We start from the raw sequence: 23,262 nt of genomic DNA on the forward strand, positions 1-23,262 counted from the left end.
AATTAATATTTTTTTTCTCTTCCTGTGCTGTAGCTTCCTTTTCTTGTCAATGTATTGATGACAGTGTTTTGCCTTTTTATTACTTTTGCAATTATAAAATGTAAATCAAGCAGGTGCTGCTGGCAGCGTTTTGAATTTGTATTTATTTTACCTAAGGCTTAAGATCCTCCCTCTTTCTCGACATTACACAGAAGAAAAGCAGACACACGCAAACATACACACACTCCGCTAGCAGCTTGTTGTTGTCAGTGCAATCACGGCGCCTCTCACATACAGAGTCAAGCCGTTCTGACAGCGCCTCAAGATAGTGTGGTCAAGGTTACTCTTCCATCATTGTGCCATTATCATCAATTGACTTCAGCGCACGATATTATAATCACTGCATACATTCCTTCATCTGGTCACACTGTTTGTTATTTGCCATCAATAAGATTGAAGTTAAATACACATATATACAGTGGTTTTGTTGATTGGTCAATCGCTGTTGTTTATTCATGATAAGATGACCTCTTCACAGAGCAACCATTAGTTTGACTGCTCAGAATTTATATCTATGATTGTGTTGCACAATGGTATGTTACTATTTTCACAGAAGTCGCGTTAACCAAATCGCTTAATATGCGTTTGGTGTGAACCCGGCATTAGTATGAAATATGCATACACTGTAAAAATTAAAACATGCTATTTACTTAAAAAAATTTAGGTAACATTATTACACTTATTTTTTTTAAGGATTTTTTAAGGATTTTTTTTAATGGAATTTACAAGACCTATGATTCATTTTTTACAGTGTAGCATTTGCTGGCCATTTTGTGGTAAAGCAAATCTGTTTATCATCTACAACATCAGTCATCCTAAATTGGCGGGAGATATTAGCCTTATAAAACATTTACAACATTTGACTATTTTGTTTGTATAAATTGAGCCCTGAGTCTACACAACAGAGAATCACATGGAGAATTGCTCTCTGGAACATCTATGTAATTGCCATATTGCCGCTATATCCTCTTATATCTTAATCTAGCGGCAAACGTACTTTGTTTTAACCCTTTCTGCAACGCGCGTGCACGGCAGTAAAAAAAGGCACCAATATTTAAGTATTTGTATCTGTCAGTCTGTTTACTGTTTGCTATATGTCTCCAACCTTTGGACAAGTTTAATCTACATTTAGCATTAGCATTATTGATCAGCATGTAAACATTTGCGACCCTGTGAAAACCCAGGCTATAAAGTCTCCTAATCGAATTCATTATTAGATAACAAGCATCAAATATTTTTTTCAAGCATTCAGTACACTGAGATTTCAATCTTTAAAATGTCATTATTTAGTCAATATTGAAGATATTGTTAATATAATTTCACAGAATATTCTGAAGGATGATTTTATGTAGAAAACCGTAGAAAAGACTTTTGCTGTGTTTTTACAAGCAGGGTCACATTATGTAATGAACAAAGATCTATTGGGAAAGGCTTTTTTAGTAAGTAATTTTGTTTTCTGTTTCAACATTTCTTTTTATTTACAAATAGTAATTATCAGACTTTTATTATGAGGCGATTCCCTTAAAGCTACAGAGCCTACAATACATAGGGGCTGCATACTGTGAATATCAAATTCTAAATGAAATGGCCTGAAGAAAGATCGGATATGTACATATAATGTATCTAAATGTTTCTCTTTATTCAGATAACACAATTAATTAAACTTTCTTCTTAATTTACCCAATACCAAGACATTCTGAAAATGTTAAAACTTAATTCAAGTAAATGTTGTAATGACTTTATTACTGTTTTAGTGGTAAAAACTGTTTTCATGACAACATTTGAATAAGCAATATATTGACTGTGTGGACTGCCCACATGATAAATTTCCATGTATATCTGTTTTCACTATATTATGACACTTTAATATTGTTGACATTCCCAAGTCGTCTTGTGCTCTCTTATTTATTCATGTGTAATTTTCGTTTTTCTTTTTTGTCCAGGATGTGAGTTGTCTTTCTTCAATGCACACACACATTCTCGCTGCTCAGGGGTCTTATTTATAAACGTTGCGTACGCACAAAAAGGATGCGATCTATTAAAAACAAACTCGACGGAAAACGTGTGCACCTGTAAGCAAACTCTGACCCATGTGTACACACATTCTGGAGACAAGGGGCGACACAAATGGTGAGTTAGTAAACTCCAGTTAGATTGCAGATTATAGAAGTGTGATTAAAAACGATTATAAGCATTTATGCACATTTCATTTCACCTCATATCCGTTAAAGATCCGCGTTATCACATGTATTAAATCTATTTATTTGCAATTTTTATGAGTGATAATTGTTTCATGCACCTTCTTGTAAAATCCAACTTTCAAAAATTCTGACAAAATATTTCATCAGGTCTGTCTCACCATCACACTATGAGCGCATGATGAGGAGATGATCCGACTGAATAGGGACAGCATCACATACGATAACCGCAGAACACACTGTAAATAAATACTAATGATATTTTCCTTAAATATTGTGCATAATCATCAAATGTCAATGTCTATAGGAATCACAGCCATTTCTCTTTATGTCCTTGTTATCAGTCTTAACTATGTTCATAGCAAAACCGGAATGAACATTCGTCTTTTACAACTATGTCTTCAAATTTGATCTCAGGTGAAGGACACCACTAGATCAGTCTATATCCTGTAAAGATATAAATGCTGCAGAGACCTTCTTTGACATGAATCTAATTATAACAATTATTCATTTGTAAATCGTTGTGAATCTCATGAGTGGCCATTTGTGATTTCATTATGGAGATAAAGGATGGGATCGGGGGTTTTCGGCAGTTTTACAAACTGTAAACGGTATATGTCCATTATGGTGTGTTACGTCAGGCTTAACAAGCGGATTGGATGCCATTCTTATTAATATACAAACCAGTATTCATGGGTGCTTTGCAATAACTATTTACGGGCGTGTACAGGGTGGGATATGAGGCTGATTCATGTACACACTTGCAGGTGATCTGTGATTTATAAAGCGAATATTACTTATATGTTTCTTTTACAATTTGGAATATTTTATCCCGTGCCCTATTTTTGGCTTTCGGGCGCACCTACACTTTTAGTAAGAATCCTACACACAGTTTTATAAATGAGACCCCAGCTGTGTGTATATGTGTTTGAAAGGGGAATGTTTACATTGATAATATTCTACAATGGGTCTGAATAGTTTTCTAGTTGTTTCATCTGGATCCCTAGTCACTGCTAATGTGGAAAAAAGTGTTGTGCTTTTTCATTAGGGGAATTTGAGTGGAATGTTGCTTTCCAAAACAAGCAAACAAACAAATTTAAATCTATCAATATGCTAATATTAGGACAGCAGAAAATAACTTTTCTCGGGGCATGGAAAATTTCAGAGGCCCGCAGCTGAGAATTAGAGCCGTCAGGGGCGGTATATGTGCTCAGTACTTATCTTCTTGTATTTTCATGTACCGATTTTTTTTATTCCACTGGCAAGGGCCCTATTCCCACCAGCTGTCGGAATGCATAAAAAACAGGCTTGTTGTTAAGTCTGGGGCTTAAGTCGCTGCCAAAAAGAAAAGCGTGGCGAATAACGGCATTAGTTCTCTGATTTGAGCCACCACTCGCACCCGCATTTAAAAGTGCTTAAAAACTAGCAGCTGGTGTCAACAAGGTAATAAAACAAGACGCGGGGGAGCACTCAGCGCGATTAGCGCATGCACGCGGGACACTCGCGCAGGTTTAAACAGTAGCAGAGGCGCGTGGAATCACTTTTACCCTGGCACACAACCACGCAAGCAGACAGCGGTCCCCATGTTGCCCAGAGAAACTTGCATGACAGCAGCTCCATCAGTTGTCTTGTTTATTTTGCTAGATTACAAATGGCTGACGTGCAGAAACACTTCCCTGGTGAACTTTTCTGATTTTTGAAAAACACTTGATTTGATTTGTTGCACCTGTGGCACATTTGTTATCTAAATGTTCTCAGTAAACACAAATGGGCTTGGAATTAAGGAGGTCTGACGCGTGCAGCCATGCATTCAGGAGTAGCGTGATTAATTGGGAGATAAGCTAACCTCCATTTCACCTCACTCAAAATCTCACCAAAAAGTCAAATGCTCTGGCCTAAAGTGAAATGGCTCTGGTGAGAATTCAGGCATTACTAGTGTTAATCTGGATCGCAAAACACATTAAAAACTATGTTTTAATGAATGTCTTTCTTTTTCCATTAATGCTGTTTTGTGTTTCCTACTTTTTAACTGTTTAATTTGACCTAAAATCATTTTCTTAAGTCTGTTTAATGACATTCTCCACTGTTACAACTCACCCCATGTAATATGACAACCTATATAATTCGTGTTCATGGACACACATTTCACCATTTATTCAGGCGCAAATGCTAACTTTGCTAAAGCGCACACATTTTATGAGGCGGCAAAGCAATGGCAAAGGCCAACCCTAACCCGCCCCTAAACCTTTTGTCACAAGGCAAAGTCAAATTACAATAAAACATAAATATAAGAGATTGCATTGCAATTAAAACGTTAGATTGAAAGTTGTGCTGAGTGAGAAAAAAAGGTGGAAATTTGTGTCTATAAACACGAATCAATAGATTAAATTAAATTTACAATAAAAAATAATTGTTCGTTGTAATCTTTTGGAGTCATTGGAATCACAACAGTCATGAATTCCGGTCACACTGTGTTGTATAGGGGCATACTGAGTGTATGTGCCTACGAAACTACTATGAGATATAAGATAAAAAGGGTGACAACTATCCGTGATTTTGCCGCATCAGATCATCCAACCAATTGACTCTCCTGACAGTCGCACCTATGGATTTCATTTCACCTCCCACCATATGTGCATCATGTAAACAGTGAACATCATGTAAACTTAATTTAGTTTCTGAGATGCTTCAGCTCTTCATCCATTGCTACCCTCATCTCTACCTACAAGCAGCATGAGGACCATATTTAGAGCATCCATTTTCGTCTTGACAATTTACAGCAGTTAGTGCTCCACCCTGAGCCATCTGGTCTCCTGTGCCTTGCCGCTCGGCAGAAATACGCTATGTATAATTCATTTAACAGATTATCTTTAGAATAGATTAATACAGTAATGACGGTGTGTGAAAGGTCATTTCAAGTACAGGATAGCCATTTAAAGTAATGATCCTGCTAGAACTGTATTAAGCTTTTTGACAGTCCAAATTGTTTTTTTTTTGGGTGTTTAAAAGGCTTGGGAAAGGAGGGCGAGAACCTCTCTGAGAATACAAATATTAGTGAAAATTGCACCGACAGATGTGTAAAGGCCAAGCTAGAAAGATCTGCTAAATTACATCGAAAACCGAATGCCTGAAAATTGCATCAATGGGTTAAAATAGGAATAATAACCAGACATTCCAATTATGCCCAGCGATGAAGGTCAATAGAGGTTGATGGAAAAGAAAAATGTTTTGTTAATGATACTCAGGGAGAAATTTGGATTAAGAATAGGGTGCAAGGATTATTACCTGATTCAATACATTGCTTTTCATCACCATTAGCACGTTTCCATATATTCCCCAGAGGTGCATCTGTGTGCAATGTTTACAAAGAGATTGCTCAACAAACCTGCACCAGATTCCCATTTTACACATACTTTATAGTGCAGGATCCACCCAGGGGACTCGGTCCAGATACAGCTGTTCTTTGTGCTGCCGTGGGCCGCACCCTCGGTGCAGGCTGTGTGGGATTTGAACCATTGCCGCAAGACTGCGCCACCAATTTCTTATTAATAATTTATTTATTTTAAGCGAAGGAATATGATAATCAACCTGGTTTGATAGGGTAATTAACTTGGCTAAATGAAAATCCCATGAGATGAAAGGATGGAACACAGATGTTCCATTAAAGAGGAAATACGCGTCTTGCGAAGGAGCGTGTGAAGATAAAGGCGTTGAGTCGTGCTGGCAGCGCTAGTTGACAAAACACCTGAGTTTGTGTTCATGATGTTCCTCTTTTGTTGTCTGGAGGCCTTTATTTGGGCTTAGATCTCAAGGCGGTCTATTCTTGGGTCTATTCTCGGAAACATCTCAGAATAGACACATTTGATGTTTGTTTAATTGACAGATGCTTTTGTCCACAGTTATTAGAGAGTGTTTGGTATGTAGTTTAACAGTAGTGAGTTTCGGGGTCTGAGATGCAGTATGAAGATAACAATAACATAAAGTATTATTAAAGTGATAGTACATCCAAGCATGAAAATTCTGTCATCATTTACTCACCCGGATGTCTTTCTAAACCAGTGTGACTTTTTATTTCTTCTCCAGAACAATTTTGGGGTAAGCTATGCCTATAATGAAACCAGAATGTTTCTCAGTGCATTTCTTGAGCAAATATTCGTATGTTGGACTGGTAAAAACAGAGCGATGCTAAAATGCACCCCAGAGCGGCAGTGTTCACACTTTCCAGGAATATTTACCATCTAATGACATACTTAGATTTACACATCAAGGTTTGATAAGAGACACCATTGTAAGTTAGTTTAACAGGACTAAAAAAAGTCAGCATTTGTGTTTTATGACTGAGGTATTGCATCATTTTTTTCTCCTCAGATACTATGGCCTGATGTATTTATTTATACTTGTGTCTTCGCTAAAGCACAGAGTGTCTCTCGGTAGGAGACTGGGCTGACTGAAAAGATTTCACCGGTTGGCTGTTGACTTGGTGGATAGCAACATCAGTGTCACAACCAGAGGCAAAGTCACACTCCACAGAAAACTTGCACAGAGTGAAGCCATCTGCTGCTCTCCTACAACTCTGAAACAAACACACAGAACTGTCAAAAGTTTGCCTCGCACACTCTCCCTCTGCCTCTTTTTGTTACCCTATTCCAAGGGGCAGGGATTACTTTTGTGCTGAATGTATAAGCGTTTGTGACTTTTATTCATTTGACTTTTATTCATTCAACCAAATATCTTCTTGAAAAAAACCATCCACATCTTGGAAGTACTGGGGGTGACTAAATTAACAGCAATTTCATTTTTGGGTAAACTAATGCATTTAGGAATATAACTATAAAAATGACAATATCTCGTTTAAAGGGGCGATGAATTAAGACCTCAATTTTAACCAGAGCTTTTGTTATATAAGAGGTAGTTGTATTCAAGCGATCATCCTGTAAGTGTCCGAACTCAAAATGGCCTTGTTACTGAAATTACAACTGTTATTGAAATCAGGTCCTGGAATGCCCCCATCTATAGATATCATCCCATGAGATGAAAGGATGGATCACAGATGTTCCATTAGAGAGGAAATACGCGTCTTGCGAAGGAACATGTGATTGCTTTGTTAGACATCGCTTGATATGTCCTGATAATGCATAGCATAACGTGACATGTCTATCCAAATTCACAGAAGGCTCCAACTAGGTTTACCATGCAAACTGCTATCCAATCATAGCGGTGGACGTTTACTTCCAAGTCTTCAATGCGGCACGCCCATTAACAGAGCGTTTGTCGAGACAGCCTCAAAACCGGGTAGAAAATAGCCTATTACTTATAAACTTTGATTTTTCGAATGTAAAAACCCTGCGGACGTAGACATCAGACAACAGTATACAATAATAAAAACGGCCAGTTCAGGACACCTTTAATTAAATATAATGAAAAGGCACAAATACTGGATGCAATATTTGTGTGCATGTTTTAATATATGACCACATGACATCAAGAAAAACTGTATAAACGCAACAAAATGCAAGACATAACAGAAAAACTAAATTACAGTAGAAATGATGTTATGGTTAAAAACTGGCCTGAATCCAGTATTTGTGCTTTTGGAATCTGGCCCTCAAAGAAAAGTAGTTGAAGGCCCTTGCCTTAAAAGAACAGTTCACCCAAAATTTTATATTAAGCCATTATTAATTCACCCTCATGCCATCTTTAGTGTATATGACCTTTTTCAGCAAAAAAAATTCTGTGTGATTTAGATATAACCGTGGCTCTTCTTATAGCGTTGGATGGATACCAATGTTTGAAACTCAATAAAGTGCATCCATCACAAAAGTCATCGACATGACTCTACTGTAGGTGGTTAATACATTATGAAGCCAAACAATGCGTTTGTGTATATAAACAATTAATAGTTTGAGATTATTTAAGCATGCAAGAACAATACAGGACAAACAAAATGTCCGCCACATCCTCCACAAATCTCAGATCCACATATTATTGGTTGCCGCGCGTCTGTGACCAAGGAGTGGTGCACAACATTTAAATTATCGCAGAAATGCATTCATGCAAAATATATTTTTTTAAAAGATTCTGTTCCTGTGAGCATATGTGCAAACTAAGAGTATCATAATTGAAAGTCAGCAATCATATTCTGTTTTATTTTCTTGTATTAGATTAACCAACACAATCTCACGGAAATACATAACTGTTTTATGAGGTAGCTAATCGGTATGAATTTGTACGATATCATTTGTGCGTTTTTGTATGGTTTGCACCAGCGAGGTTAGGTTTAGGGGTGGGGCTTCAGCATTGCTTCTTTTCTAACAATCGTACGTTTTTGTATGATTGGCATTGTTCAAATTAATACTAAATAGCCACCTTATAAAATAGCTATGAATTCCTGTGAGATTTGGTAGAATGATCAAAACCTATTTGTAAAAAGACTTGCAGTACATCAGTATGATTCTCCTCAGTATATACGTTTTAACGTTTTTACAACCGACAGACAGTGTGTTGTAATAAAACATGTTTGCAACTGTCCGCTGTTCCCACATAGTGACACATGTGAAATATTGAGACTTTATAACTGCGTGTTTTATCAATGGCACCAGAAACACAAATTGAGGGCTGTATCTGTGGTGAACATTTCTGAACTTCCTCATCGCTGAAATACTGCACCTTACGCAGAAGTGTTAAATCACATCAGTACGGACAGGCTTCCTCTCTGGTGATGTGTAACTCTGTTAAAATTTACACCAACTCGACTGGAACTTTGAACTCTACAGTTAATCATTGACCTTAGTGATGGTACGGTAATCTGATCAGAAACAGAAACATTCCGTCCGAAAGAAACCACTGTTAAATGAATAAAAGCAATTATAACGCTGAATCCCGCCTTTCAGTTTAAGAGCCACCTGCAATGTTGGCACTTGGACTAATAATCCTGCCTTACAGTTAAAAGAACCACAAGTCTGTTTTTGACTATTAAACTGAGATATCTCTTGCCCTTAGTGTAAAATGTCTTTAGTTTGACAGCTGTTCAAATAAATAAAAAAATGCATTTCTTTGTCAGTAGATTCATATCACTAATGGTCCACAATGCTGCAATATGTTGACTGTAATAAAGTCCACCACTGACTAGAGGGAAAGGATTATGAGTAATGTCATGTAATGAACGTCAAAGTTTTTTCAAAGACAGGATTTACCATGAAATAACATATGACAGCTGACTGTGGCTGTTGAATTTAGTAGCTTTGAAAAACGTTCAAAGAATTGTAGAAATTGTAATGAGAATTGTAGAAAAAAGCAAGAAAAAAATGTATACAAACAGATTTTTTAAAATAAAGGATTTGTTTTAAAGTTAATCCCTATCCGGGAAAACTTCGCATTTATCTTAAACCAGGACTAAGCCTTAGTTAAAATAAAAATTTTAAACACAGGGCCAGTTGGATAAACATGCCAGTTGGATTGACAACTTTTTTTTTGACAAGCGATTTTTCAGACCCCTTTAGCGACTTATTTTTCAAAAAGCAACTAACAACAAATCTAGCTACTTTCTAAATAATCCTTGGCGATTTAGCGAATCATTCTGCTTTACTTCTACCAGCCCGCGATAGCAAGTTTTTGCCTTCCCGGTGCAGCACCGCTTCTCTGTCTACTCTACAGTGTAACCACCCATCAGGGAGAAGCCGCTGAAGACCCCACTGAAAGAGATTCACAGTTTGCACGTACAAACAGTGTTTCCAAGAACTAATCGCTTATTGACCATTTTTAAGCATTTATGATTACGAAACGCGATGAAACGCCATGGCTATTTACGTGTAAACATGAATTTTAGCTGTTTAACGAAAAATTACTGCCGTTTTAAGGAGTCGAGTTGTCTGCCAACAGAAACACAAAAATAAGTAATTAAGAACCTATTTATTGTGCATTTGGGTGAATTGTTTTAAAACAATACTGCATACGACAGCTCAGAGAGTAGAGATATTAAGCAGACCTGAAGCTCTTAGCTTGTCAGATACTACGTGATGATGTCGTGGATATGCTAATTAGCGTGTGATGTCATCTGGTGACATTTAGTAACTTTTTGGGCAGGCTTTAACTACTTTCCTTTGAAAAGAGTTGGCAAAACTGCCGCAAGGGAAGTCTGTGTCTTAACAACTGGTCTCACTGACAAGCATTTAGTTATGACTAATAAATCTTACTTTTAGATTTAAAATCGAATCTATTTTTAGACCAATCTACCTTTTATATGTGACTGATTTAAAAAGTTATGATAAGTTTTAAAAAAAATAATGGATGACTAACTTGTAAAACTACCCCAAGCGGTATAGGCAATCGGACCGTATTTTACGAAAAAAAAGACATTACTGTGTGCTTCTCTATCCATAACAAACCCACTGATCTATTTTATTTATTAATTCCCTTTTCGGGAAACCAACCCATAATGTGTAATGTTTTGTGCCACTATTTACAAAATTATTAAAAATGTCATTGTATTTATATGAGATTAAATCCTAACAGTTTGATAATAAATTCAAATTTATGAAAATAAAATCACTGCACAATAACATTTAAATTGTAATATTTTGTAGAAAAATAACAAACGTATAAAAATAAAGTCATATAGCGATATGAGATTAAGGATAAATCAAAATGATTACAAATAAAATATTAGCAATATGAGATGAAAGTCATAATATTTTGACAGTGAATACAATGTAATGAGAATAAATTAGTAGCAATGATGATGATAAAGTTGTAGCAATACTTAAAAACCAACTAACCAATACAGGCATGCAGATTAGTTTACTTTGTTAATGGTAAACGCTAAATGGCACATATAAAACTTTATTCTTGTCATTATTAATAAATAAACATGAAAATATCCAATCACAGATTTCTGCCAGCTGAATTGTTATTTGACATTTTTTAAGGGGTTGGTGACGCTTTCCCGCTGTTGCTTTCAGTGGGCCAGTTTATCTTTTATCGACACTGAGCTGCTACCTTGGAAACACTTTTAATAGTTAATTTAGATTCCACAGGGCACTTGTCACCAAAAAATTCCTCAGCAGTTTATCTTCACATATCATTCCTTATTATCCACCAGTCCTAAGAGTCTTTCAAGCAAAACACTGACGGTTTATACTGGCGGAGCATTTCCTCACAAAAGTCAATCATTATCATGAGTGAACATTAAACAGAAGTTACCTCCCCCCCATGCTGTCTTCCCCCATTTCCTCACCCTTCCCTTTCGCATTCTACGGCTCTAACTTCTTGGCATTCTTGTTGACATTTGGCGGCCTGTGACAAAGCTCTCCTTTCACGTGGTCTCAAGCTGCAGCTCGTGGGAACCGCTTGTGTATGTCGCAAATGCAACTTGGCACCATCTGCCACCAGGCTGGGAGCGGATGATAAAGTTAGCATCATCAGCGCTAGCGTCTTCGTCCCACTGTATCCTCCTCCTCTTCTGTGCTGGCCTCTTCCAGGAAGTGTGTGTGAGTCAGGCATCCAGCTGAGTGTGGCTGACCAGACTTGGCTCCCACGGGGTCTCCTGTAGGAGGGGAAACAGGGAGTAATCGGAGGGTGCATATGGGTTGGCTGCAAGGATATATTGTGGTCCCAGGTGGTTAACCTTAACAAAAATTATCCTTTTTTCTTCAGATTCCTTGTCCTACCTACTGTTGGAGTGACGTTTCAGCTTTCACACGTTAAAGGGATCGGTCACTTAAAAATCTGTTGTGATTTTCTCACAAATTGTTTGGCTCGTGTGGCTTTCTTGTGTGAAAACGTGAAGTTTACCAGATTGTCTGAGCTCTTTCCTTCTTTCATACTCCGCAGTGAAAGTTAATACAGACAAGTATTATACTATAGACAAAGTCTCATTATAAGGATGTGAGGATTTGCTAAACATGAAGCAAAACTTTTTTGAAAGCTGTCGTCACTATAAAACAAAAGAATTGTACTAACCTTACCATTCTTAGCTTTGTATACTGTGCTAGGCTTTAATGTACTAGTTTTGATGCACTTATGCACTTTGTTGATATCACATGTTGTTATAATAGCTTCCAATGTTTCCTCATCTGTAAGTCGCTTTGGATAAAAGTGTCTGCTAAATGACTAAATGTAGATATTAACTTTAATGGTTCACAGTGTGGTACTTAACAAGGACATTTTTGTTTCACCCTTTATGATGTTCCCTCTTGTCATATATTTGGTACCTGGTCTTATATTGGCAGTTCTGTATTTTTACGTTCTAAATAATGATAAATGACAATGATATGGACTATCAGTTTTTCAATTTCTTAATTTCAATTTGACGAAGAGGCGGTTTTGGTTTTAATCTAACTTCTTATTAAGTTTCTGATTTCTATCTAATTGTAATCATGAACTGGTCTTTAATTGCTGCTGTTTTGGGCGTAGGAGGAGGTTGATTAGCTGACCGGAATTTTGGGCTCTTTTGCTGTATGTGTGGCAATGGCCACTCATCTCTGGTGGCAGGAACTAGGAGCAAAGAAGCGTCAGGAGATATTTAATTAAGACAACAGTTCAATTAACAGCACAATTAGCTGAGGTAATTAGAAGCTCTGCTGGAACAAAAGCCAGCACACTCAGTGAGTCCCTCTGCAGAAGCAGGGTGGCTCAATTCTGCCATCGGCATCATAATCCTGTTTAAGAACCAGACGGCTATTTTCACCTCGATTACCGGAAGCTCGTGCGAATCTATAAATCAGATACACTTCTGAGGATCTTTTGGTTCCGAGTAAACTTTGGCTTGGCACCAGTTAAGACCCATAAATACCATCAGTTTTTAACCAAGCTGTTTGTTTTGACCATGCAAAACCTCTACAACACTCCACGTCTCAAGGCTCCTGTGGAGGGTAGGGATCACGCCGAGTGCAGCTGCTATGTTTAGCCCACCACACGTGTGCCTGCGTTGGGTACGGATTCATCTAGCCAGCCTGGCTCACCTAATCAGCCTTGGCGTAACTCACCAGGTGAGGCTCCTTATTTGCTGTTGTGCATAGACTGAGATCTCCACCATTAGTCCCATTCAGAGAGTAGACAAAAACACCTGATGACATGTCCGTCAAGACAGCCATGTCTGGGTAGCAGATGGGGTGCTGACCTCAGGGACTGTTGGAGGCGTGTGGGACCGAGTGTTGGCGGTATTGGTGAGGAGAGAAAATTCACAGTCTTGCTCCGCAGCACCGCGCTGTAATGAGATCTGGTAGAGCCGGGCCAGCTGAGCAGGTCAGTGCAGGTCAGGATATTAGATATGTAGAACGGGCATATTTAGATTTACAGATTAGATGAATTCATGTCTGAGTTCAGTGTATGCAATTGGTCCAAAAGGCTAGGCTGGACTAAAATGTTTTTTTAGAGCTTTGCTTGTGTTTATTTTTAGGTTTTTCTTTGTATGATAGTTAGCATTGACTATCATATTACTGTAGCATTGGTGAATAGAATGGATTTTATTCTTTCATAACAGCCCTGGAGATACTTTGTTGGTTGTGACAGTCAAAGATCTAAATTTCTAGATGCTGCACGTAGACATGTTGGCCATCTGGGAACGGTCCACTGACGTCACGCATAGTTGACTAGAATACCCCAACTCTGCACTGCAAAGCCATGGCTGTGAAACGGCTAAATGGGATAACCTTTCTCTGCTGTCATGTGTTAGTGTAGCAGATATAATGTTTGAGCTACACACAATAACATATGTTTTCATAATCATAGACAGTCAGCTTGATTTTGAATGTTTACGGACTGTCTCGCAACGTTCCAATATGGCGGAGGACCTACCTATAGCAGCCCATAGAAACATAGGCTAATGCGGCATCTAGTTATTCATATCCGTGGTTAAAGTCACAACCTTTGCTAACCTTATACATTTTTTTGCAAAATTGACAACTTAGAATTTTGTTTAACATCTCTTTTTATTTTTCGACTGCTCCTCACCAACCACCTGGCTCCCTTTTCATATGCAACACCCACTTGCATCTCACAGATTAATAAATTCCCAAAAGATACAATAAAATCTTAGCCAGGTTTTCTATCCTGTTTCACTCAAATGGAAGTGTGTTCGCAAATGAGTTTCATGTTGATGTTTAACATCTAAATAATCCTAATCCTCTGGACATCCCAAACCATCCCCCCAGCACACTCAAAGCCTCATGTTCCTGAAACTGAATTCAGTGTTGCTAGATCTCACACAGTTGTAATAAATCTTGTGACAGGATGAGTTGCCGATCGTCACTAACAGTCGAGGGCTGAGGGCTGTTGCCACATGCCACATGTTGCCCTGCACTTCCTCCGTTGTTACCTCATCACACCCCGACAGCTGGGCCTCCAGACCACTCTCTAGCAACCGCAGTCTCCACAGGGCATGTGACTGCATCGCCAGTGGCCCGATGTTAGCATAGCACGGACCTCAACCCCAGGCTTCCTGTCACCAGCCTTCATCACTTCCTGCTGTTGGTGTGAGTCGCACCCTTTATCCTGCCAGCTGCTGCCTAACGCACAACAGCACAATCATGAGACACAAACGTTGTGTTCCTGTGACCTTTTTCTTTAATTGGGCGTCATCTGATTCTGAACTGAAGAAATTAGCTCTGAGGCTGAAGGCAATATGTTCATTGTATGAAACAATACTTTTTTTGATATCTTGAAAAGTTGCAAAAAAAAATTAAGAAAAAAAGATGCCATGGAAATAATTTGGTCAGTCCAATGGAGTTGCAAATTCTACATACAGTGGGGCAAATAAGTATTTGATACACTGCTGATTTTTCAAGTTTTCCCACTTACAAAGAATGGAGAGATCTGTAATTTTCATCGTAAGGACACCTCAATTGTGTGAGACAGAATGTAAAAAAACAAATACTGAAAATCTCATTGTATTTCATGCATTTTATTGCATGAAATAAGTATTTGATCACCTACCAACCTGTACCTGTATTAATTGCACCCGTTTGAACTTGTTACCTGTACATAATAGACACCTGTCCACACACTCATTCAATCAGATTGTCAATCAACACAAGAGCTGTCTAAGGACACCAGGGACAAAATTGTAGACCTCTACAAGGCTGGGATGGACTACAGGATAATAGGCAAACAGCTTGGTGAGAAGGGAACAACTGTAATTGCGTCACACAATTAATAGAAAAGAATTCAAGATGACTGTCAATCTCTCACGGACTGGGTCTCCATACAAGATCTCACCCCGTGGAGTGCCAATGATCCTGAGAAAGGTGAGGGATCAGCCTAGAACTACACGGGATGACATGGTCAATGACCTGAAGAAAGCTGGGACCACAGTCTCAACGGTTACCATTAGTAAGACACTACACCGCCATGGATTTATATCCTGCAGCATGCGCAAGGTCCCCCTGCTCGAGTCAGCACATGTGAAGGCCGTCTGAAGTTTGCCAAAGACCATCTGGATGATCCAGAGGAGGCATGGTAGAAGGTCACGTGGTCAGATGAGAACAAAATATAACTTTGTGGTATAAACTCCACTCGCCGTGTTTGGAGGAAGAAGAAGGATGAGTACAATCCCAAGAACACCATCCCAACTGTGAAGCATGGGAATGGAAACATCATGTTTTGGGGGTGCTTTTTAGCAAAGGGGACAGGACGACTGCACTGTATTGAGGGGAGGATAAATGGGGCCATGTATCACAAGTTTTTGGGCAACAACCTCTTCCCTCAGTAAGAGCATTGGAGATGGGTCGTGGCTGGGTCTTCCAGCATGACAATGTCCCCAAACACACAGCCAGGGGAACTGACCCTAGGGAGCTGAAACTCCATGTTGCCCAGCGACAGCCCCAAAACCTGAAACATCTGGAGAAGACCTGTATGGAGGGGTAGGCCAAAATCCCTGCTTCAGTGTGTGCAAACCTGGTCAAGAACGACAGGGAACTTCTGTAATTGTAAACGAAGGTTTCTGTACCAAATTTTAAGTTCTATTTTTCTATTGTATCAAATACTTATTTAATGCAATAAAATGGAAATTAATTATTTAAAAATCATACAATGTTATTTTCTGGATTCTTTTTACATTCTGTTTTTCACAGTAGAGGTGTACATACGATGAAAAATACAGATCTCTCCATTCTTTGTAAGTGGAAAAACTTCAGCAGTGTATCAAATAGTTATTTGCCCCACTGTATTTGCATTTACACAAAGTGTACACATTCTGTCATTATTTATTCACCTTGTCATTTCAAACCTGAAAAACTTTCATCTGCAGAACACAAAATATATTTTGAAGAATTTTGGTAACAGAACAACGGCAGTTCCCATTGACTTGCATTGGTTTTGGTGTGAATGGGTATCGCCGTTGTTCAGTTACCGACATTCTTCAAAGCACCAACCAGACAAAAATGTGAGTAAATGATGACAGAATCTTTTTGTGTGTTTGGTCTAGTGTTCATTTTATGTGGGCCTACAGGAATTATGCATAATATACTGTTATTACAATTACAGACATTAACAAACACTTTAAAATAAAGCGTTACCATAACAAATGAAAATTGTGGAATTTTCATAATTACACATACAATGATTCGTGTCTCTGTATGAAGAGGTGATGTCCCTTTAGGACAACATTTGCGGGGACTGTACTGAAAGGAGTTTTTAAAGGGATAGTTCAGCTTAAATTAAAAATAACATTAGCATAATTCGCCCTTATGTGATTTAAAACCTGTATAACTTTTATTCTTCTTTGGAACACAAAAGAAGAAAATTTCTTTGTGGTTTTGTGTCCGCACAGTGGAAGTCAACGAGGGACAATGTTTTTTCGTAACGTTCCTCAAAACATATTTTGTGTTTAACGTAAGTGAGAAAGTCTTACAGGTTTGGAATGATATGAGGGCGAGTAAAAGAAAGAAAGATGGAGTCTTATATAGAGAGCAAAATCTTATAAAGCTATTATATATAACTTTTAGTGTCAACTCGGATTTATTCAGCCAAGCATTCAACTTACTAACTAGGTAATGTTTAACCTTGAAATCTCTCTTTCCCACATGCACGCACATGCGCACACACACAAGCATACACACATACGCACGCACGCACGCACGCACGCACGCACGCACGCACACACACACACACACACACACACACACACACACACACACACACACACACACACACACACACACACAGAGACAGACTGGTTTAACATGTTTTCACTATGTTCGTAGAGACAGTTTGTTTCACAAACACATTGACATGAAAACAGACATGATATTTAATCATATGCATGTCATTGTCTCCTGCTGTACAGTATATCATGTAAATGTCAAACGTCTGAGCATAAAAACCCATAATTTGCTAAATGTGATAATATTGCACTTTCTCCACAAAGTTGTTGCATTGGGCTGGTCTATAGAAACACTAGAGCCTGATCATTTATCAACAAATTGCCTAAATAGAATAACAGGAAGCTTTTTAACACTGGTCCCTTTAAGTGTGTATGTGCATTTAAGAGCTGCACTGAACCATGGCATTCGAGAAATAGGTCAACCATTTTACCCCGGGGATACCTGCACAGTTTGCATTCTAATAGCTGATACGAACTGCTCTTTCCTCTTCGTATCCACCAATCCACAGAGTTTCTCATGTATCTCTCTGCCCTGCCTGAGACCTTTCAGCAGTGCCAGCCATTTATAATGATAATAAGAAATCCGTCTCTTTAAAAATGAATGGTGTGTCTGTTTCTCTGTGTACGCGTGTGCGTTTGAAAAGAAAGTGCAGGCTACAGAGAATTCCTGCACAGTCCTTTAATTGGCCTGAAGTCATTCCTCTGGACGTGTGTTATCTGAATAATGCATGGCCTTTCTTAATGAAGCGTGCGCTTGTTGTTTTACTTCTGTAGGATATAGGGTAAAATTAGCATAGTCCTGCATCTGCATCTTAATCGCGGCTGATAATCAAGCTCTCGCTTTGTTTACAGCTTCCCACGGGTCCGCTGTTTACGGCCCGTCCCAATAATGCCAGTTTAACTCTTGCTCATCATGGGCCTCTTAACATATGATACAGTTAGCAATGGCACTTCTGGGTAGTTGTAGTCACACCGGGCAAATTGCTTCATTGTGTTGATCAGCGACTGGCTTCTGTCACCAAAGTCATTACTGGAAAAGTTTCCAAACTCCGTTTTGGTCAGCGCAACGTTTCTGCAAACTCTGAAGATTGCGATAGCTGTTGTGAAATGCTTTTGGTTCCCCTGTGGGAACAGTTGGTTTATCTCGTGAAGTGGAAATAAGTCTCTGTTTATCTTTTGTCTGCGGAAAATGGGACGTCGTGCTTTAGCCAGGCATGTCAATTGTCAACTTAAGATGCTTATCTCATATCTTTTATATTTATGGATTCAGCTATGGATGCTTCGGGTACTTGTATATAAACAATATCATATAAACAAACATTAACATGTCCATGTGCGAAATCTACACAGGCAGTTTTGAGATTGCTAAAATCGGGTTTTACAACAAATGGCTATGGGGCAAGGGCTGTACAGTATATTTGCTACACAGACTTTAGCTGTAAACAAATTTGACCAAAAAATGTGTTTGCTTTGATTGTTTTTTCAACTAAAAAATAAATAATTATTATTGTTATTATTTTCATGAAACCCAGAATATTTATCTTTTAATACATTTATTTTATTTATCGTTTCATTGTGAATCATGAGGTTGTCCTATTGTGTTTGAAGGATTTTGTTAGCATATTTATCACTGTGTGGAACGCTTCCCAAAGTGTCATTCCATATTTCAAAGCCAGTGCATACTGAGCTGGGTGTCCCTTTAACAGATTTCATGCAAATACAAACACCACATGGTCGCATATTGTCATACGGCAGAAGCCTATTTTTGGTCTCGAAAAGATCTTTAAGATTTCGAACGAAAGTCTCATCAAGGCAACGTAATCGATTCTGCTAATCCAACACTAGATTTCCATTCATCTCCTGGCTCTCTCTCATCTGCTTCCAGTGTGTCCTAAGAGAAAACAGGCAGGTGGGTTGTGCAAAAGCTGCACATCTACAGTCTATCCAAGAATAGTTACACAGATCTCACAAGCATGGTTTATGATAAAAAAATTCATTTTGTTTTATAGCATGATTGGGATGCATCTTAAATAAAGAAACTTATCTTGGACCACCAGTGGAAGAGCTAACTTCGTACTCTTGGTGCACCCACATACAAAAAAGGTGAAAATTGGGTTGTGGTACCCTTTACATAATCAACTTTTGCACGTTAAGAGTTCATATTAGTCCATCGATCTTACATATAGGTACTAAATGTATAAATATTTGTACCTAAATGGAACCTATTAGCATATTTGCTCTACTTGGGGGCAAAACTTGTATTCTGATTGGGCAAATATAAAATCATATTTCAATTGACAGATCATTATTAAATAATAGTTGTATTTGTCAGCTAGATATTTGGGGGGACCCAAGAAAAATCTTGATGGCAATTCGCCACTAGCCCCCCCCCCGGACCTGACCCTGCATATCTGTAGCATATAAGAAGTACAGTTCCAGTGACAGCTTTTGTGTGTGGAATAAAAAAAAATGTTTGCAGCCTTGAAATGCATGATAACAATTTTAATTTAATTTGAAGTTTTAATTTGGTCTGGTAGAGCACAGCTTCACACCTTAAGGTAAAATTGTGAATAAATAGTATTTGTGTGGCAGCCGGGAATCCTGTGGTTTTGGGGTGTCATTTGGAGAGATGTAATGTTTGTTGATTAAACATTTACGTGGCCAAAAAAATTGGCTGTAATATAATTCGCATGCTAATATTTCGTAACAACCAGCCTTGAAGAAACTGTTCGGTTTAACTGCTGGATTCAAGTTTAGCCATTAATACATTAAGCAGTGATAAAAGATTTTCAGATTTTACCTCTTCTCTCCTTGGAATGGAAAGATTTGTCAAAGTAATTGACTTTCCTCCTTTTTCCTGAGTTTATACACTTATCTCTGGTTCTCAGCCTAGAGGGAGAGAGACTGTGAATATACGCGCACTGAATTATTTAAGGCAGATCTTGTGATGGCGGAAGATTCAGACAGCTGATTTTGGCAGGCATCGGAATACCTGTCAATTCACACATTCTGTGCTGTCTACCAGGTTTAGACAACTCTTCTGTTTTTTCTGTCTTGGCCAGAAACACAGGCTGGCAGAGGTCCAAAAAGAAGAAAAAAATAAGTGCAATCACAAGATGTTCTTTCTCTAGACGAACTTTGTCAATCTAAAGTTTCAATGCTACTGATATACACTAATCTTAAGTGAATCAGACAGAAACTTTCTGTTACCTTTTAAAAATGCAAATATTTTCTGCGGTTTGTGATTATAAGGAAAGGAGCGTAAGAGCGTATCCTCAATGACTAATGTATGTACTTGCCAAATAGCCAGAATTCTCCAAATGAATTCTGATATTGTTGAAAGATGTGTTGAAGACTACAGTCCGAGTCAATGGTAACACATGGTGATAAACCTTGTGAGAGCTGCACTCATACACTAGACCTTTAAATGCAATATTTACTCCAAGGCAGAAAGATTGATTTTCCATTGGTTCCCTTGAATTTGATTTGACTTTTTTAAGAACAGTGCTTTTTAATTTATGAATTAAGTGTTTAATTAAAGGTCCAGTCAGTAATATCTGGGATACGTTCACTCCACCCCCTCCCTTTCAAAACACTATGACAGCTGACAGCACATGGCGAGGGGACCCGTTGTGTATGAAGATAGACATAGTTTATTCTAAGGTAATAAAAACACAACGCTTCATTATGTAAGGTCTTTACACCTTTGAAGACATAGCTTTGTGTATAATATTGCATGTCTATCAATAGATCATCCCAAAATGTACACGCGGGACCTTTAAGAAATAAGTGGGATTGAGAGTATTGTAGAGCTGGTCCTGTTATTTTGCCATTTTTGCTATTTACTAAATTGCTAGTTAAGGATTTTAATTTGTCAGATAAATTTGGCACAAATAAAAAAATACTCAGAAAACAAAGGTTTAAAATGATGTTATTATGTTTTCATTTCATTGTCTTATAGTTTAAATTCTTTGTGTAAATTGTTTATTTTAGAAAAAAAATATTTTTATAGAACAAAATACATTTCAGGCTAGGTTAACTGATTAACCCCATTTTAGACGTATATTTTAATAAGAAAAGAAAGAAAAGCGTTTCTCTGTCTCTTAATAAAACAAACATTAAATTCAGTATTACTTCACATCAGCTCTAACAACGCCAAGCACTAACAATGCCAAGGTTATGGGTTTAAGTCTTGAGGAACTGGCCAAATGTAAGCCTTGAAACGCACCGTGTGTGCTAAATGCATAAACGCAAATCTAAAAGCGTGTTCGATATTTCCAGAGAAAACCTGTGGCTGAAAAATGCCAGTTCTTTTCAGGGTTCTTATCTGTTTGGTGACTTTTTTGGTCAAAAAGTCCAGAGAGAAGTCTAGTGCCATACACTCACAACCAGAGCTGGTTCACTTGTTTTTACAGAGCTGAATGTGTGTTGTGTAATACATTTTGTGTGACTTTTGGCGCGAGTAGCTGCTTGCTTCTGGCCTTTTACCTGACATTCGTTGGAAAAGGAGGAGCACGGAATGCCCAAACTGCCTGAAGGTCTGAACAAATAAACAAAATTTTCAAAAATGTTTTTCTTTCTCTTAAAGGTTGTTGATTCACATTGAAATTCCCGTTGTATTTTAACATCCTCATTTAGGGTATTTTTGGGGGGGGGACGATTCACAGGGACATTTCCCCTGTTACTCATTTATTACTACAGGTATATACAAAAATTCACAAAATGTTTCTGTACTCTGACACAAAGTGGTTAACACCACAATGTTTGGTTAGGATCGAAACAGTGATACTTACAAAACAAAACACCGATAAACAAAGGTCATTTTTAGGGCTTTTCATCTTAGATTCGACTAGGCTCGTACTCGCGTTTCATCCGGTTTCTCTCAACCGTGTCCGAACGCGATCGTCCCCCCTCCCCTGCTGGCCTGCGCTCACACTGTACTTTACCATTCAGACCCAAGCGTGCTTTCACCATTACAGTGCGACAGTTTGGAAGAGAACAGGATGAAACACAATCTCTCGCAGCACAGTGGAATTCATACGAATGTTACGTTTGCGGCTTGTTTTTGTCAATGTCTGATAATGACACTAGTGGAGAACTTTCTTGAGCATTTTGTTCTCATAAAAAGTTGAAATGATGCTTGACCAGTTGAAAGTTGAAAGGAGGGGACTTAAAATTAACAGGTTGAAGTTAATAGTAAAAAATAGTTATAAATATTAATAATAAATAGCACACAGGTCACACGAATCAAGCCTTCATCACCAATGCACGTGTATCCCGTCAGGCAGCAAACGAACTACTTGAAAGCAGATGCTGTTTCAGCTGCCAGCCCTTTGTTGCACGGTGGAAAACAATGAATAATTCTCTTTATGCCACATGTGGGTGTGAATCGGGGAGAGAAAAATGGCAAGAGTATTATGCGTTTGCCAGATCAAACAGCCCTGGCATCTCTCTAATGATCACCCGGACTAACAAGGTACCTTCACAAAGGCAGACAATCGCTGGAATGTTTATTTGCATACTCAGCCCCACTTAGACGTTCTCAACCTTTTCTGAGGTTGTGTGGCTGTTTCTGTGTTTACGTGTGTGCGAATGTTTTCTCCGGTAAGTGACAGCTGTGCTTCTTGTAAGACGTCTTGTTTCTTATCCCGGATAAACATCCTCTATTTGTCTGCCGCTTGGATATTTGTCAATATGTCTGCTTTGATGGAATACATTTATCTCTGTGTTTGCAATGAATGTGAGACATGCCGGTGCATTTAAGGATAAATGTAATATGTAAATGTTACACAATCGTTTTGACAATTAACATTTTGACTTTAATAAGGCTTCTATCGACTTAAAAGCTTCTGTTTTTGTTATGAGAAATTTCCTTATTTCAGGAGACATTATTCAGGAGCTCAGTTATGTTGTTGAAGTGTTTTTAGC

The sequence above is a fragment of the Barbatula barbatula genome (assembly GCF_947034865.1).
Source record: "Barbatula barbatula genome assembly, chromosome: 6".
Lineage (NCBI taxonomy): Eukaryota > Metazoa > Chordata > Actinopteri > Cypriniformes > Nemacheilidae > Barbatula > Barbatula barbatula.